Below are 16,802 nucleotides of genomic sequence, written 5' to 3'. Positions count from 1 at the left end.
TAGGCCTTTCGATGTCTGCAAACTGATTATTAATTGAAAATTAGTTGGATGATGGATCGCGGCCATCGATACTTGATTAGATCAGTTGTTGATGCTTTTATCGGTCGTTTTTTTCTCGTTAAGTAACGGATCGAAGTTATCTGCAAATTGAATCGGTATTGTCTTAGGTTTTAGTAATGATGTTATTTACCGGTAAGGTAAAGTCAAAATTCAATGTGACAAAAAAAATTACCAATTTTACCAGTAAATTTATGGGTCTAATTGAAATTTGCTTGAAAGATTTCATTTTGCTGTCATGGCTGTCATTAATTTGAAAAGTCATAAATTTTAATCACTACACTATTTAAGCACACCCTGTATAGGAGCGGCACCGACGGACTGTGAAACTTCCAGGAGCCTAATTCTTGAAAGCAGGGAACGGAAAAACGAATCAAGTGCTGATAGAATGTTACAGAAGAAGCCTAACACTGGCTGGGTCCTGTCACATTCTACAGACCTTTCTCTTGATAACTCCCTTCACTCATTTCAAGAATACGCATCCAGGGATAAGTTTAGCAGTTCTTTACGAACATTTCTGCTCTCTTCCAAATTTGTCGTAACTTTCACCGTTTTTGAGTTATTTAGAAAAAATTGGCTTGATGCAACAAATTTTCAAATTAGTTGAAATTGTAGTTTGAAATTTGAGCACCCTGTAACTCGGTTATTTTTAGAAGTTCAAGGTAATTTAACCACTTACAAGAACCGTTTTGAACTTCTCTTTCAAGTGGTGTGGAGTAAAAAAATCTATCTAAAAAATTGTATACAGGGTGACAAAAACAGTGAATTAACATACTTTTCTTGCACACCCTTTGTACTGGAAGCAAAAACGGCCCTAAAAACTTACGGTGTTGGGTTAAGGAGTTGATTAGGAACATTTTTGATTTCTAGCATCTTTTTTGTAACTTTCACCGTTCTTGAATTATTTAGGAGAAACTGATTTGGTGCAACAAATATTTTAATCAGTTGAAATGGTAGTTAGAAATTTGACACAGTTTAGAGGACAGTCTGGGACAAAATTGCCTGTAAAATCCACTTGGAGTAAAAAAATGACTATTCTAAGCAAATTTTTGAAATCTACATTAAATTTTCTATTCAATAACCTGAAAAAACATTACAAAATTTGATACAGTCAGGAAGAAAAGCCGTGTCAAAGTTTGAACTGCCAGAAACACAGTCTTAATGGACTGCCAGGGACAAAATCGCTTGTAAAATCCACTTGGAATAAGAAAATTACTATTTTAAGCAAATTTATGGAATCCTCATTAAATTTTCTATTCAATAACCTGAAAAACATTACAAAATTTGGACAGTCAGGAAGAAATCTGTGTCAAAGTTTGAACTGCCTGAAACACAGTTTGAAAGTACTGTCAGGGACAAAATCGCTTGTAAAATCCACTTGGAGTAAGAAAATGACTATTCTAAGCACATTTTTAGAATTCTTATTTAATTTCCTATCCAATAACATAAAAAAAATACTTCAAAATTTGGTACAGTCAGGAAGAAAAGCCGTGTCAAAATTTGAACTGCCAGAAACACACTTTAGAAGAACAGTCATGGACAAAATCGCCTGTAAAACCCAGTTGAAGTAAGAAAATGACTATTTTAGGCACATTTTTGGAATCCTCATGAAATTTCCCATTCAATAACCTGAAAAAATATTACAAAATTTAGTACAGTCAGGAAGAAAAGCCGTGTCAAAGTTTGAACTGCCAGAAACACAGTTTGAAAGTACTGTCAGGGACAAAATCGCTTGTAAAATCCACTTGGAGTAAGAAAATTACTATTTTAAACACATTTGTGGAATCCTCATTAAATTTCCTATTCAATAACCTGAAAAAACATTATAAAATTTGGCACAGTCAGGGAGAAAAGACGTGTCAAAGTTTGAACTGCCAGAAACACACTTTAGAAGAACAGTCAGCGACAAAATCGCCTGTAAAACCCAGTTGGAGTAAGAAAATGACTATTTTAGGCACATTTTTGGAATCCTCATGAAATTTCCCATTCAATAACCTGAAAAAATATTACAAAATTTGGTACAGTCAGGAAGAAAAGCCGTGTCAAAGTTTGAACTGCCAGAAACACAGTTTGAAAGTACTGTCAGGGACAAAATCGCTTGTAAAATCCACTTGGAGTAAGAAAATGACTATTCTAAGCACATTTTTAGAATTCTTATTTAATTTCCTATCCAATAACATAAAAAAAAACATCAAAATTTGGTATAGTCAGGAAGAAAAGCCGTGTCAAAATTTGAACTGCCAGAAACACACTTTAGAAGAACAGTCAGGGACAAAATCGCCTGTAAAACCCAGTTGGAGTAAGAAAATGACTATTTTAAGCACATTTTTGAAATTCTCATTAAATTTCCTATTCAATAACCTGAAAAACATTACAAAATTTGGTACAGTCAGGGAGAAAAGCCGTGTCAAAGTTTGAACTGCCAAAAACACAGTAATTGTAATTTGCCAGTAATTTACTGGTCAAATTTTCCTGGTAAAGTAAAATATTTATTTAACCGGAAAATCCATCACTAAGTTTAAGCAATAAGTAACCACACAAAAACGTAATACAATCGAATAACGTCACGTGCATGGACTTTACCAAGGCGTGTGCGAAATTAAGCATTCAGGTAACAGTGTCGTGATTTTTTACGAATTCGAACGAAAAAGAAAACTCCATCTCGTTTGTTTGCCATTCGAATCGCACGTTAGGAATGGCAAATTAGTTTTATGATAAATAAAGTATAAACAATAACGGGTCACCGGATTTGCATTAAAGTTACCACTTTCACAATTTAGAATATCGACTTACTGTATAGTGGTTAAAATTATTGCCAGTCATACAATGTTACTTTAGTAAGCTCAGATTTGTGTACGATATGTATTAACTTATTTCCATAATAAATGACGGCAATTTTACGTGTCTCGTTGGATAAGGAAAAAGCTGTATGACGTGACTCATAGTTGAAAACCTTTAAAGCCATTTATTGAGCCAGCGAATCAGTAGAAAGCCGTTATAAATAAAATTTTTGAACGGTACAAAAATCGTAAATAACGATACGCATAATGATGCATTGATGGCAAATGCTGCTCATTTACGATAAGTGCCCTATCCAAAGACATTTCATGCTCTTAAGGATATTATGGTTGCGACATTGAAAAATTATGTGAATCGGTCGATGGCTTGTTTTTAGGTTATACAGTTATTCAAACAAGGAGTTTACTATCGGAATTTCCTATTTTCCAACAGTCCAAAAAAGAATAGTTCTTAGTAATTGATTCTAAAATGTTTCACTTTATTCCTAAACTGCCCTCTTGTAAATAATATTTTCAAGTATTCTAATTCAAATTCCAACACTTACTAGTTAAAAATTGATTTAGACGCTTTAAGTTTGTCTGTCAAGTTAATTTTCAAGTTTTTTTGAACTGTTTTCTGGATTTATGACGTGACCGTCTAGCAAAATAGTGCTCTAAAATCACGTGACAACTGTTACTAACGTCAAAACTGTCAAACTGTGTGTTTTCTTACTGTATTTGATATAAAACGTGTTTCTGAGATATATGACAGTCATTTTGACAGTTGTCACGTGAGAGCCTAGCTAAATTATCCTCTAAAACACCGTGATATTTGTCACTAATGTCAAAACTGTCAAAATTTGCCCAGAATTTGCAGGAATTAAAGTTTAATACAGTTTTCGAAACAAGACGTGTTTCTGTAATTTATGACAGTTGTTTTTACAAATTTCACGTGACCGTCTAGCTAAGTAGTGTTCTAAAATCGTGACAACTGTTACTAACGTCAAAACTGTCAAAATTCAATCCAGTCAAAATTGCAAAAATTAAGGTTTAGAAAAGTTTCTTGCTGTATTTGATATAAAACGTGTTTCTGAGATTTATGACAGTTATTTTGACAGTTGTCACGTGACCGTCTAGCGAAATAGTGTTCTAAAATCACGTGACAACTGTTACTAACGTCAAAACTGTGCTCAAAAATTGCAAAAATCAAGGTTTAGAAAAGTTTTCTTGCTGTATTTGATATAAAACGTGTTTCTATGATTTATGACAGTTATTTTAACAGTTGTCACGTGACTGTCTAGCTAAATTATCCTCTAAAACCACGTGATATTTGTCACTAATGTCAAAACTGTGAAACTGTACTCAAAAGTTGCAAAAGTCAGGGTTTAGAAAAATTTTCTTGTATTTGAACTTCGCTTTAAGGACGCTTTAAGTTTGTCTTTCAAGTCAATTTTTGAAGTTTTTTGACAAACATTTTCTCATTTTCTGTTTTAAAATTGACCTTTCATCTTGTTTTTCAACAAATTTCAAAGTTAAAAAGTGACTTAAAGTTCTGAAATTCTGACTTTAAAATCAATTTTCAAGTAATTTGACTCAAATTCCAATACTTACTGATTTGATTTCAACAAGTTACAAGACTTTATACTTGAACCTAGAATTCCAACTTGTAAGTCAATTTTCAAGTATTTTGATTCATATTCCAACACTTACTGATTGAAACTTGATTTGGATGCTTTAAACTTGTCTCAAAAGTCTTTTGACTCAAATTTCATCATTTTCTGGCGGTAAATTGACTTCATCAAAGAAAATTAACCTTTTTACTTGTTTTTTAACAAATTACAAGACTTTTTGCTTAAAAATTGACTTAAAATTTCAACTTGTAAAACAATTTTCAAGTAGTTCTCAAATTCCAACACTTACTTCTTAAAAATTGATTTGGACGCTTTAAGTTTGTCTTTCAAGTCAATTTTCAAGCTTTTGGACACATACTTTGGCATTTTCTGTCTTAAAGTAAGCATCATGAGAGAGATTGGATCTTGCAACTTGTTTCTCAATAAATTTCAAGACTTCATGCTTGAAAATTCCAACTTGTAAGTCAATTTTCAAATATTTTCACTCAAATTCCAACACTTATAGAGAATAAATTGATACTGTTACTCTTCAATTAGTGTCTATAAGCCAAGTATGTTTACCCTGACTTTAACTAAAAGAAAAAGCTTTGCAAACTTGCAATATTTTAGTACCGTGGTTTTGAGATTAAACAACAAAGTAAATCACAGCACATTGAACTAGTTTTGTGTTTGTGATGAGCTTTCACCATGATTTTACTAACTGTACTCACTATTTAGAAAATGCTCAAATTATAGTATCTAATAAAGAAAATTACGTGCATGTACATTCAAAATTTAACAGAAAGTCGTTTCAAATCAAAGTAAAACTTAAAAATATTCAAAGCTTGAATGTTTTGGGTTACCAGACTCTTTGTAGGTGGAGGTCTTTCATGTTCTGGTTTCTTAATTAAACCAGTAAAAATCACAGACGAATGCAGACAAGCTGGCTGATTGGCATAGGAGTTAGCGGAATATTAAAAAGCGCTTCGTGTGTGTTAAACAGCTTGATATTTGCGTTTTACATCAGGTAACGATTGTTCTTTGACACGTTTTTAAAGACAATAGGAACTGTTTTAATATTTTTTTTTGGTTTGGCGTGCCTGTGGAAAATGCAAGAAAACTATTCCATGAAAATGTGTCCTGATTTATTGCTATAGCTGGCAGCATCACCTTGAGTCAAAAATAACATTATGTAGGACATTAACTGCAAGGATTATTGTTGGTACTTGTGATTAAGTGTGTCTGGACAGTTGACACTTATTTACATTAACAAATTACAGTATCAAAACCAACAAACAAATTCAAAGAGATATTTTTACATAATGGTGCTTATCTAATAAATTTGTTCATTCGTTTGATCAATTTCCTAGAATATAGTGTAATATGCAAGTGTTGGTAGAAAATTGTAGTTTTACAGTTCACTAAGCTGACATTTAAATAATCTAATGGTTTCACAATAAATTTGTAATAAAAAATTACGCACTACAATTTTATAAAAAATGTTTCATTGCAGGGGTGCATTTTGACATTTTTAGTGACATACATTGTCTGTAGAAGGAAAAAATCTCATTTATGTTTCTAAACAGTACAATGTTTTATACATGAATATTATAAATTTTTTTTGAAAAACATGAAAAACACTGAAATTAACTTTTTTAGTGCTGAAATTTGACAATATAAAAAATATAAACACTATATAAGTGTTCGCAACTGTCAATAACTAGCTCATAAAGCTGTAAAGTTCAAATTTGTTTCTGATTGAAATTTTCCATTTTATAGCTCCACGTTCTGACTGAGACAAACAATGACAGTTGTCACGTGATTTTTAAACAGTTAATAAATAAAAATAAAAATATAAAGTTCATATCGTATTCGACAGCCCTATAGATATTAACTTTTTCATTTTCTTACTGAAGACAAATTTGACAGTTGTGACATTGCTGACAGATGACACTACGATACTTTGAACTTGACAACACTTGAAATATTAGGAAAAAAATCAGATGATTCTAAACTACCAAGTCAATTCGGCAACACTGTATGCTATTTACAATTTAAATAAAATCTCACAATTTGGAAAATAAAAAAAGTTAAGTATAATATACAGGGTGTCCCAACGATACATTTATCCGATAACCTCGGAAGGGCGACAGTCAATTGCTCTCAACAGCTGGTAACTCAGAAAGACACTAGTCAAATGAGCCAAAAGTCCGTAAATGCCACAGTGGAATTTAAAGACACTTTACAAACATTTAAAATTGACTTAAACTGTCTGAAACATTTAAAAATGTTCAGATCTGTCAAAATTGTGTTTAAGCTAACCACATTTAAAAAAACATGTTAATAAAAGTAAAAACTTTCTAAAATGTACTTAGTAATGTTCAAAATGGTCTAAGCATGTTGAGAAGCTTAAATAAACGTCTAAAAATGATAAAGCTTGCTCTATAAGCTTTGAATAATGTTCCACACTGCCTAGAAATGTTCAAAATAGTCTAAAGAAGATAAGAAGCTTCATAGTTTAAACAATCAACATGTCTAAAAAATTCTCGTCCTAGAAGCTCTGAAAAATGATCTAAATTGTCTAAAAATTTTCAAAATGGTCTAAAGAAGGATGAATCTGACTATGTTTGAGTTTTCCAATATGACAGACAGTAGGTACATATTATGAAATTGAAACAGTCTTTGATTTGATTGAAAAACTTATAACCTATTCAGAGGGCCTATAAACGTTAAAAAATATCAAAAAATATTACAAAAGGTTGTGTTGGGCAATGTTGAAGAAGGACTGGAAATGTTGCAGAATGTAAAAAAAATACTCCAAATAGTTTTAAAATCCTCTGTAGTTTTATAAATGTTGCAAAAGGACTAGCAAATGTTGAAAAAGTTCTAGCAATAGCAAGAAGGATTAAAAATGTTGAAAAGTTCTATAAACGTTCAAAAAACTTTTTAAACCTTCAGTAAGTCGTAGAAATTTTGCAAAATGTCTACAAATGTTGCAAAGCAGGGTCTAGCAATGTTTAATAAAACCTAGAAATTTTGCAGAAGGTCTAGAAATGTTTCAATAGATCTAAAAACATTTAAAAAGGCCTGGAAATGTTGCAGAGTGTCTAAAAATACTGCAAAGTATTCAATAAGTCTTAGAAATGTTGTAAAATATCTAGAAATGTTCAAAAAAAAACTAGAAAATTTGCGGAAAATCTAAAAATGTTGCAAAAAGTTTAGTAATTTTTAAAAAAAGGTCTAGAAATGTTGAAACAAGCTTAGAAACTTAGCAGACTGTCCAAAAATATTGCAAATGGTCTAAAAACCTGCAATTACTGTTGCAGAAGGTTTTAAATTCTTCAAAAAGATTTAGAAGTGTTGCAAAAGGACTAAAACAGTATTGACGTATAACATGTCATACTTGTCATTCCACTCTTATGAAATATTATACACATTTCATACATTTTCAAGTATAAGTATCTAAAACTCACACTTATTGTACTATAATAATACGTATAACAGCCCACCTTGAAAAAAGTGTAACAGACTAAAGATGTTATGAAACAATAATTGATCACTTCAAGATTTATGATCAATGATGAAGAAAATGTAACAAAAGTTGTTTCTGTTACATTATTTTACACACACTTTAAAAATTCAAAAGATTAGTATGGTTGAAAAATACAACTTTTCAAAATTGTTAAAGCATAATTTTTGGGTCTTAAATTAAGATTCAGTGTAACTATACTATGATTATGCTTGTTGGTTCGATATTACTAAATTGTCCCACCCTGTATTGTTATTTTGGGCGATATGCATTGTCAAAAAAACTGAGGTGTGATCCGTAACACGATCACGTTCCTAATTATTATTAATGAGACCTTGTTACAAGTATCAAAAAAAGTCATACCTAATTGTTATGAACTAAATCGCGGGACAGACATCAAAACGTTTTATTGTTATTGGTATTTGTTGGTTTCCGCCTTGGTTTGAAATCTTTTGGTATACAGGGTGTAGATTGCTAGTTCTAAGTTCTACTTGAAATTTTTGACTTAAGGAACTAAAAGAGGTAGTAATAACAACAAGTACAATTTCTTCACCAGTACTACTACAAAGTTAGTATAATCGACATTCACAGTAATAAATGAGTGAAGTGATCTGAAAGTGTTGTATAAATACTTCTTTGCACGTTTATGGTACAAAAAAAAACAGCTTTTCTACAAAAACTTTAAAGGAAAGTCCAATCAAAAAACATAATAACAACCACAGTCAAACTTAACCTAAAGTTTTCACTTTTAGGGAAAATTTACATCCACATTGCACTCTTTCTTCACCTAGTGACTACAGAACTTATTGGCCAGAGAGTAGATTGGAGTAGTTCCGTTCCCAACCGAACACTGGAATCCCATTCCTTTTGTCTTCAATTGCAGAACCACACTCGGACCAACTCTTTTTCAAAGTCAATGCAAAGCCCATCGGCCAGCTAGAAAATTTCTTTTGAAGTTGGTTTGTGAATTTGGATAAACAACTTTTCCAGTGCTAATCTCACGCTCGTTTCGATCAATGTTTGCTTCTTTCTTCGTCTTCCAGTTGCTTCTGGAGTAGTTCACATCAGTTAAACGTAGTGAGAGCAAATTCAAGGTTGTGAACTTTTCCAGCAATGCCTTAGGAGAAGAGACAACAAGTCATGTCATTTACAACTACAAACCAAAGTTGGACAACAATATCTCAGAAACTAAACAACATTGGACCACCTTGTATAAACCGACTGGGTAATTACGCAAAAAAAAACACATTCCTCGAACCAAAACCTTGAATTATTTGAAAAATTATAAACAGGCAACTCGAGGAGGGCATTCTTCTATCGTGTTAACTATCCATTAATTTAGTTGATATGCCGGTTGATTAATGAGGTTTATAAAAGTCAGTATAGTAGCTTTTTCTCAGCAAAACCAGAAATTTTTAAACACAAGAGCATACAAACGTTTTGGTAATTAATCAAAGTAGCATTGGAGGATCCTAATTGATTACTTGCGGCTTCTTCTCGCAAGAAACATAGCGGAGAAGTGATATTTTAGTTGTGGGTGCAGTCGCAGAAACAAGGGTAAATGCTAAACAATATTTTGCAACGGTACGAACAATAAACGAAAATGTCAACTCGATACACGACCAGTTAAAGATCGAGATTGATTTTGAAGATGAAGATCTTAAACACTATTAAAATCAGCGTTTCGTACCAAGAATGCAAACATTGTTGGGCCCGTTCGTGGGTCGTGGATATACTACGAACGGTCAGTGAAAGTCCAATAAATAATCGCATTTTTGTGGTTCCCTTCGGGCATTGCAAGGTACAAACTGTTTTCGGTGTGGCATTAGCTTAAAAACATTGCGACAAGTGTTCGGTAATTGAAATCGGCGTTTGCAAGGCCGGTTTGAGCGAAAGGTTAAAAGTTCAGTGGTGCGAAAAGCGTGATTCCGATGATTGACATCGAAAAGGAGATTATGTTTTCTGGACTGTGGCTTACACAATCACTGGGAAACAATACTACTCAAAAGAAACCGATTAAACGCTTTTTTTTTGATTTAATAGCATCATAAATTTTACTTGTTAACTTCACTTACCCACCACTGGGCAAAAAAGAAAAATCGCACCGGCTCAAAACTCTTCTGTCGGGAAGTTAATGGGAATGGAAATAGGGGCAATTTTGTTTGAAATTACGCGAATAATTGGGTTTCTAAGAACTTTGTTGATCCGACTCGAGATGGAAAATTCATTTGCCTGCAGATGTCAGACTGGAATAACCGCATTTATTACGTTAATAGATTTAGAAATTGCTGTTTTTCGTAGAGAGCAACTCATCCATACAGTCTTCACTCAGTCTAGGCAATTTATGGTTTAACCTCATCATCAAATTCAAAGCTCGACCACATTCTTTCAGCATACAAAATTTTTGGTTACTCAACGTCTCCCTTATTTTTCTTAATCTGCTTCTGTTTGCGATCTGCTTCACTTGTTCACATTTCTCTTCTTGTTCACGTTATTCAATGTACATTTCTTTTGGTTTGGACTTTTTTATCATGCATTTTAAAGTGATAGTTTCAGCAATAATTGACTTAATTCATTTCAGTCAAGTCTTCTTATCAACCTTCCCACAAAAACTTTAGAAGGTTTTTGAAGGTTTTTGGATATTCCTTGCACTATTACGATAATTTCTGGAATTCCTCTATTTCTTGGAAACACAGTTTACAGTTGTTCACCAATTTCAGTAAACTCTTGTTTTCCTCTCTGTTTTTTTTAATAATCATTTGCGTTTCTTGTTGAGAATGCTTGATCAATTAGTTCTTTTGCTATGTCTTCTTCTGTGATTTTCTTCAGGGGCGATTCATTTAAAATGATTACTGTAATCTTTAAAACTTTGGTTCTTGAATTTTCTTCTCGTTTACTCTTTGATCACCCTCTCTTCTTAATCATCATTTGTTTATAATTACTATGATTTCCTGACTGATAAACAAGGTTTTCCAAAAAGTTCCAAGATTTTTGGTAGGTCCAGGAAATTTTTGGTTGGATATTCACGTCATAGTTTTCAAATTTAAAATTACATTTTTATAGTCACGTGACTGTTCTCAAGTTTTAATTGTAATTATTTAGGTGACATGACCATTTTACTTTATTGTAAGGATGAGGTAACACCGCTCTAGATTTGAGAATTGCGAGTTTGACAACGCTTCCTGAAGTAGCTATAAACACTGGCAACATTGTACAACATACCGGCAATTTGACAAATGACACTAATGATCTATTAATAACAGAACTGTCAAATTGTCCTGTTCAAATAATAAATAAATAAATGTTTTACAATTTTTAAACAGAATTTTAATGCATTTATAATCAGAATAAGTTGCATATGACACCAATCTGCAAAGACATACTGGCTTTGGAACCAAACATGTCCATATTAATAACTGCTTATTGAAATGAAGTCTGTCAAACTGTCAAAGTTCAAATGTCAACAGATTAAAAAAATTGATGTTTAAAAAATAGTCAAAAATGTTACATGGCCGTAATAAATACAGCTTTAAACTTGAAAATTTCCTGGGACGTCAAATTGAAGCTGTCAAAAATATAAATAGACAAATATGAGTTTTAAAATTATTAAAGCAGTCACGTGACCCAAAGTACAAAAGTTTTGAACTTGAAAATTGTCTGCGACGTTAAATAAAAGCTGTGAAAAAAAATGAGTTTTAAAATTTTTAAAGCAGTCACGTGACCCCAAGTAATAAAGTTTTGAATTTGAAAATGTGGCAAAACGGCAAATTGAAACTGTCAAAATTCAAATTAAATAAAACAGTCACGTGATCCTAAAAAAAATTGAATTTGCAGCTGTCAAAGTTGATCCTGATAAATACAATTTTAAACGTGAAAAGGTTGCGCAACGTCAAATTTAATGTGTCAAAGTTTAAGTTTAGTAAAACAGTCAGGTGACCCTGAAAAAATTAAATTTGAAACTGTCAAAGTTCAAATGTCAACAGAATAAAAAAAGTGATGTTAAAAAAATAGTCAAAACAGTAACATGACCATAATAAATACAGCTTTGAACTTGAAAATTGCCTGCGACGTCAAATTGAAGTTGTCAAAAATCTAAATAGACAAATATGAGTTTTCAAATTGATAAAGCAGTCACGTGACCCCAAGTAATAAAGTTTTGAACTTGAAAATTGTCTGCGACGTCAAATTAAAGCTGTCAAAAATCTAAATAGAAAAAAATGAGTTTTAAAATTATTAAAGCAGTCACGTGAGCCCAAAAAGTTTTGAATTTGAAAATGTTGCAAAACGGCAAATTGACACAGTCAAAATTCAAATTAAATAAAACAGTCACGTGATCCTAAAAAAAATTGAATTTGCAACTGTCAAAGTTGACCCTGATAAATACAATTTTAAACGTGAAAATGTTGCGCATCGTTAAATTTAATGTGTCAAAGTTTAAGTTTAGTAAAACAGTCAGATGACCCTGAAAAAATTAAATTTGAAACTGTCAAAGTTCAAATGTCAACAGAATAAAAAAGTGATGTTAAAAAAATAGTCAAACAGTCAATACAAAACAGTAACATGACCATAATAAATACAGCTTTGAACTTGAAAATTGCCTGGGACGTCAAATTGAAGCTGTCAAAAATCTAAATGGAAAAAAATGAGTTTTAAAATTATTAAAGCAGTCACGTGCCCCAAGTAATAGAGTTTTGATTTTGAAAATGTGGCAAAACGGCAAATTGAAACTGTCAAAAAGAATTGAATTTGCAACTGTCAAAGTTGACCCTGATAAATACAATTTTAAACATGAAAATGTTGCGCAACGTTAAATTTAATGTGTCAAAGTTTAAATTTAATAAAACATTCAGTGACCCTGAAAAAATTAGATTTGAAACTGTCAAAGTTCAAATGTCAACAGGATAAGAAAATTGATGTTTAAAAAATAGTCAAAACAGTTAGGTATCTCTAATAAATACAGTTTAAAACTAGAAAATTGTCTGAAACGTTAAATTAAAACTGTCATAGTTTAAAGTGAAAATGTAAATGTGAACGGTAAATTTAAACTGTCAAAATTCAAACAGTCACGTGACCCTAAAAAATTGAATTTGCCACTGTTTCAAATGATATTTCAAAACATCCTCATTTGACAATTGACATATGAATACGCCTGGTGCAATAATATGGACCAGAATCACATCCCTACTCCAGTTAGCTACCATTAGTGTAACTTTATAAATTGTATTTGTTTTCCTTGTTTTTCAACTTGCTAATTAATCTAAAGTAGTTAAAATAGACGTTTTTATAAAACTTGCATTAGCAAACCACATTTTCCACCTGAATTTAATATAAATGCACCTGCACAAAAAGGCTTTTGGGTCAGAATTCGGATCGTAGCCAAAAGTTCGACCCGGATGTTTATTGGACGAAAATACCTTTGCAGTTGCTGCACTTTCTCAATGTTCCATGTAACTAAAAAAAATGACCACATCAATCAATTTGAAAGCGGAACACGAAAAGGGCGGTTTGATACAACAGTTTGAGCTGGAATAGCAAAATATAGGACCTTAACCATGGAAATAAGTTTAAAATAGTGATAGGACAGAGCGTAACATACAAGTGGTCATTTTAAGGCAGGAAATTGGTATTTTCAGACATCACACTATTCAAATGATTGACATTACCAATTATCAGTTTTTAACTTGATAAATGTTATAAATATCACACTCTAGTGATAGTTGGAAAGCTACAAATTGGATAAAAAAACTGATATCGAACAATCGGCTAATTTTTTTCTTATTAAGAACCTTTTCTCCTCAAAACAATTTGCATCACAACAAAGGCAAAAATCTACACAATTACTGGCAGTCTCACTTATTTATTAGCGATCCCGCGGCAAATGTGAAAGCAAATTCGCTCCGTAATTGAAACATTTCATACTTGGCCTGAAAAAAAGTTCCTAATTGAAAATGAATTTTTAACCTTATCCGATTAATTGCTTCTTAAGGTTACAATTCACTGAGACCGTGAAACTCACACATCACATAGTACCGGACTGTTTAATTATGACTTTGTAGTGGAATTATGTAAAAACTTTTAATAGACTAGCGACTACCTCATTTTCGAAATGGAACTTAATTATAGAACCGGCTGCGTTAAAAGTGGTTAGTAGTAAATTTGGCGTAAGCGATTTCACTGTCTTCATGTAAATAAGTACTGAATACCAGTGTCGGTCGTAAATTTTCCAGTACTTTGTTCAACACAAATTTCTTGGTACTAGCGTGAGCAGTGGATACTCTAGTGATTTCCTGCCTGTTAAATCTGGTACGTATTTTTTGACAAAATGAGTCAAACACACATTTGTCAAGTCAGTGTGTAAATAACTCATAACTACCTACAAGCTTTAATAAATAATTTTTTGGGTATTAAAATAAATCTCAAGATATAAAGCATTTTTTATTGTCAGATTTTTGACAAGGCTCTTAGATTTAGAAGCTCTTTAACGACTTTAAAGTTAACTTTACAGCCATAAAATCCCCCATTAAACCTGAGAAAGAGAAAACCAACCACAGTTTACGTTTCAAGCAGTAAGGAATGAGGATGTTTTTTTGGTTTTAATCATGCTAAATCAAGGAGTATATCATCAGGATGTTATTACCATTTGGCGTTTTGATTGAGCTACCAAATTAAGAACAGTGTTATTAAGACAGAACAAATTAAGAGGTTACAACAAAGAATATGACAAAATTACAAAAGTGGTTCAGAAAACTGAAAGAATTTCCTGGTCTGACTTCTAAAAACCTGTAATTTTTTGACGGAATTTTTACTTCTTAAAGTGCTAAAAATGTCTATTATTTGGGTGATATAAAGGCTGCATTCGTTTTTAAGTTTAGTGGCTACAAAATCTTTCTGATCCTTAATAAAAAGCCACTAGAAGCTTTCAAACAGTTTTTGCAGACTTCTGAGTCTTGAAAGTATTACAAGAGGTTCGCAAACGGTTTTTGTAGGTCAAAAATATCAAAATGGCAAAAGCAAAATTTCTGAAAACCGTATTCAGCTGCTTGGATTCTCAAGTTTGACGCCTTCTAAACAGTTTAACCTACAAACAAGTGAAGTCATATCTTTGGAAAGCCCATTTCATTGGCTATCTATTGACGTACAAAAGTTTATATAGTGTGGACCAAATAAGCGAGTTATTTGCAATTGAATGAAGCACTGCAGTAAAAAAAGTGGAAAATAAATGTATCAACTTTGACGCCCTCTATCGACCAAACCGTCAAACAAATTAACCAAAGTTGTCATATTGTTACAAAGCCCATTTTATTGACTATCCATCGACATATTAAAGTCCTTACATGTCACTCAAATAAGGAAGCTCTTTAGGTTCAACCAAAAGAGTGCATGAAAATGTAAATATTCAATAAATTGCACTTTATCGCTCCATGACTAGTTTTGACGTTGTTGGCTGTTTATTTGTGACGTACTGTCTGTCATTAACGTGCCAACTGTCAAAATTTGTTTTATAAAGCTCAAAGACGACCAAACATTCAGAAAATATTGTGATTGAGTACAAATTCTCAAATTCAATGAGTTACACTTTATCACTCTATGAGTAAGATTTTGCATTTTATGGCTCCATGAGTAGGTTTTTGATAGTTGTGACGTTTTTGATGGTTTGTTTGTGACGTACTTAAGTATGTCATTAACGTGCCAACTGTCAAAATTTATTTTATAAAGCTCAAAGACAAAAAAATATTGTGATTGAGTACAAATTCAATGAATTACACTTCATTGTGCTATGAGTAAGATTTTGACATTAGTGACGTTTAACTGTCTGTTTTAGACTCAATCCTGTCTGTTATAAACAACATTACACATTTGACAGTTGTTAAAATTCATTCGTTCCATAGAGCTATAAAATGATAAAACATGCTTAAAATATTGTGAATGACTACATATTCAATGAATTACACTTTATTGTTCCATGAGTACGATTTTGACAGTTGTGACGTTTTCGGTTGTTTGTTTAGAACGTACTAAAGTCTGTCATGTACTTGACAACTGTCAACATCCTTTCCATAGAGCTGTAAAATCAAAACGTACTTAAAATATTGTTAATAAGTACAATCACTTTTTCGCTCCATAGTATTTTGACAGTTATGATTTTCAACTGCCTATTTTAAACTCCGTCTTGTGTGTTATGAAAATGTCAACTGTCAAAATCCGTTCCATAAAGCTATAAAACAACAAAACAGTTTGAAAATATGGTGAATGGGTAAAAATTAATCTGTCGCTCCATGAGTAGGATTTTGATAATTGTAACATTTGTCTGTCTGTTTCCCACCCAGTCTCGTCTATCATAAATACGTTAAAGTTTATTCCATAAAGATATCAAAGTCAAAATAGCCGCCAAAAGTCACGTGACTCTTCACCAAAAAACGTTCACAATGACAGAATGGTGTGTGCTTGTGTCATGTGACTTTGACAGAACAAAAAAGTAAAAAAATTATAAAAAAGCAAATCAAAATGACCGGGGACAAAATCACGTGACCTTGGAAAAACTGGTTGGAATAAAACAATTAATATCTCCAATGTCTGTCTCTCTGGCAGATGTCCAAAAACATATGACAAACTCAATTGATTCAGCATTGTCCTTGACAAATATTCAAACCGTCATTACTATCAAAATTACTGATAATAACTGTCATAGTGTTTTGTTTTTCTACGTTAAATCGTTATGACGTTTCTTAGAACGTTGGTATCATCAAATCATAAATGATGACTTAGATGATGGTTCCAACCAGAAAAAGAACAAAAAACCAGCGGGCACATAAAATACACTGCAATTAA

The 16,802-nt window shown here is 32.1% G+C and overlaps 2 protein-coding genes across 3 annotated transcripts in view; both read left to right on the top strand.

The window, feature by feature from the left end:
- Positions 1–16,802, top strand: part of fs(1)N (female sterile (1) Nasrat) — a 127,062-nt gene that overhangs the window by 63,924 nt on the left and 46,336 nt on the right. The gene's annotated exons all lie outside the window — the stretch shown is intronic.
- Positions 1–16,802, top strand: part of DAAM (disheveled-associated activator of morphogenesis-like protein) — a 69,325-nt gene that overhangs the window by 14,046 nt on the left and 38,477 nt on the right. The window contains exon 1 of one of the 2 annotated variants that reach the window (XM_081988966.1): positions 14,149–14,276. The exons of the other annotated variant lie outside the window; for it this stretch is intronic. The gene's annotated coding sequence lies outside the window, so the exon portion shown is untranslated. Of the gene's footprint in view, positions 1–14,148; positions 14,277–16,802 lie in introns of those variants that run through there. 2 annotated transcript variants of the gene reach the window in all.

The sequence above is a fragment of the Ips typographus genome, linkage group LG11 (genome assembly GCF_016097725.1).
Source record: "Ips typographus isolate SLU linkage group LG11, UJ_Ityp_2.0, whole genome shotgun sequence".
In the NCBI taxonomy this organism is placed as follows: Eukaryota; Metazoa; Arthropoda; class Insecta; order Coleoptera; family Curculionidae; genus Ips; species Ips typographus.
Note: the sequence above shows the minus strand (reverse complement) of the source record. Positions and strands in the feature narration are given on the sequence as shown.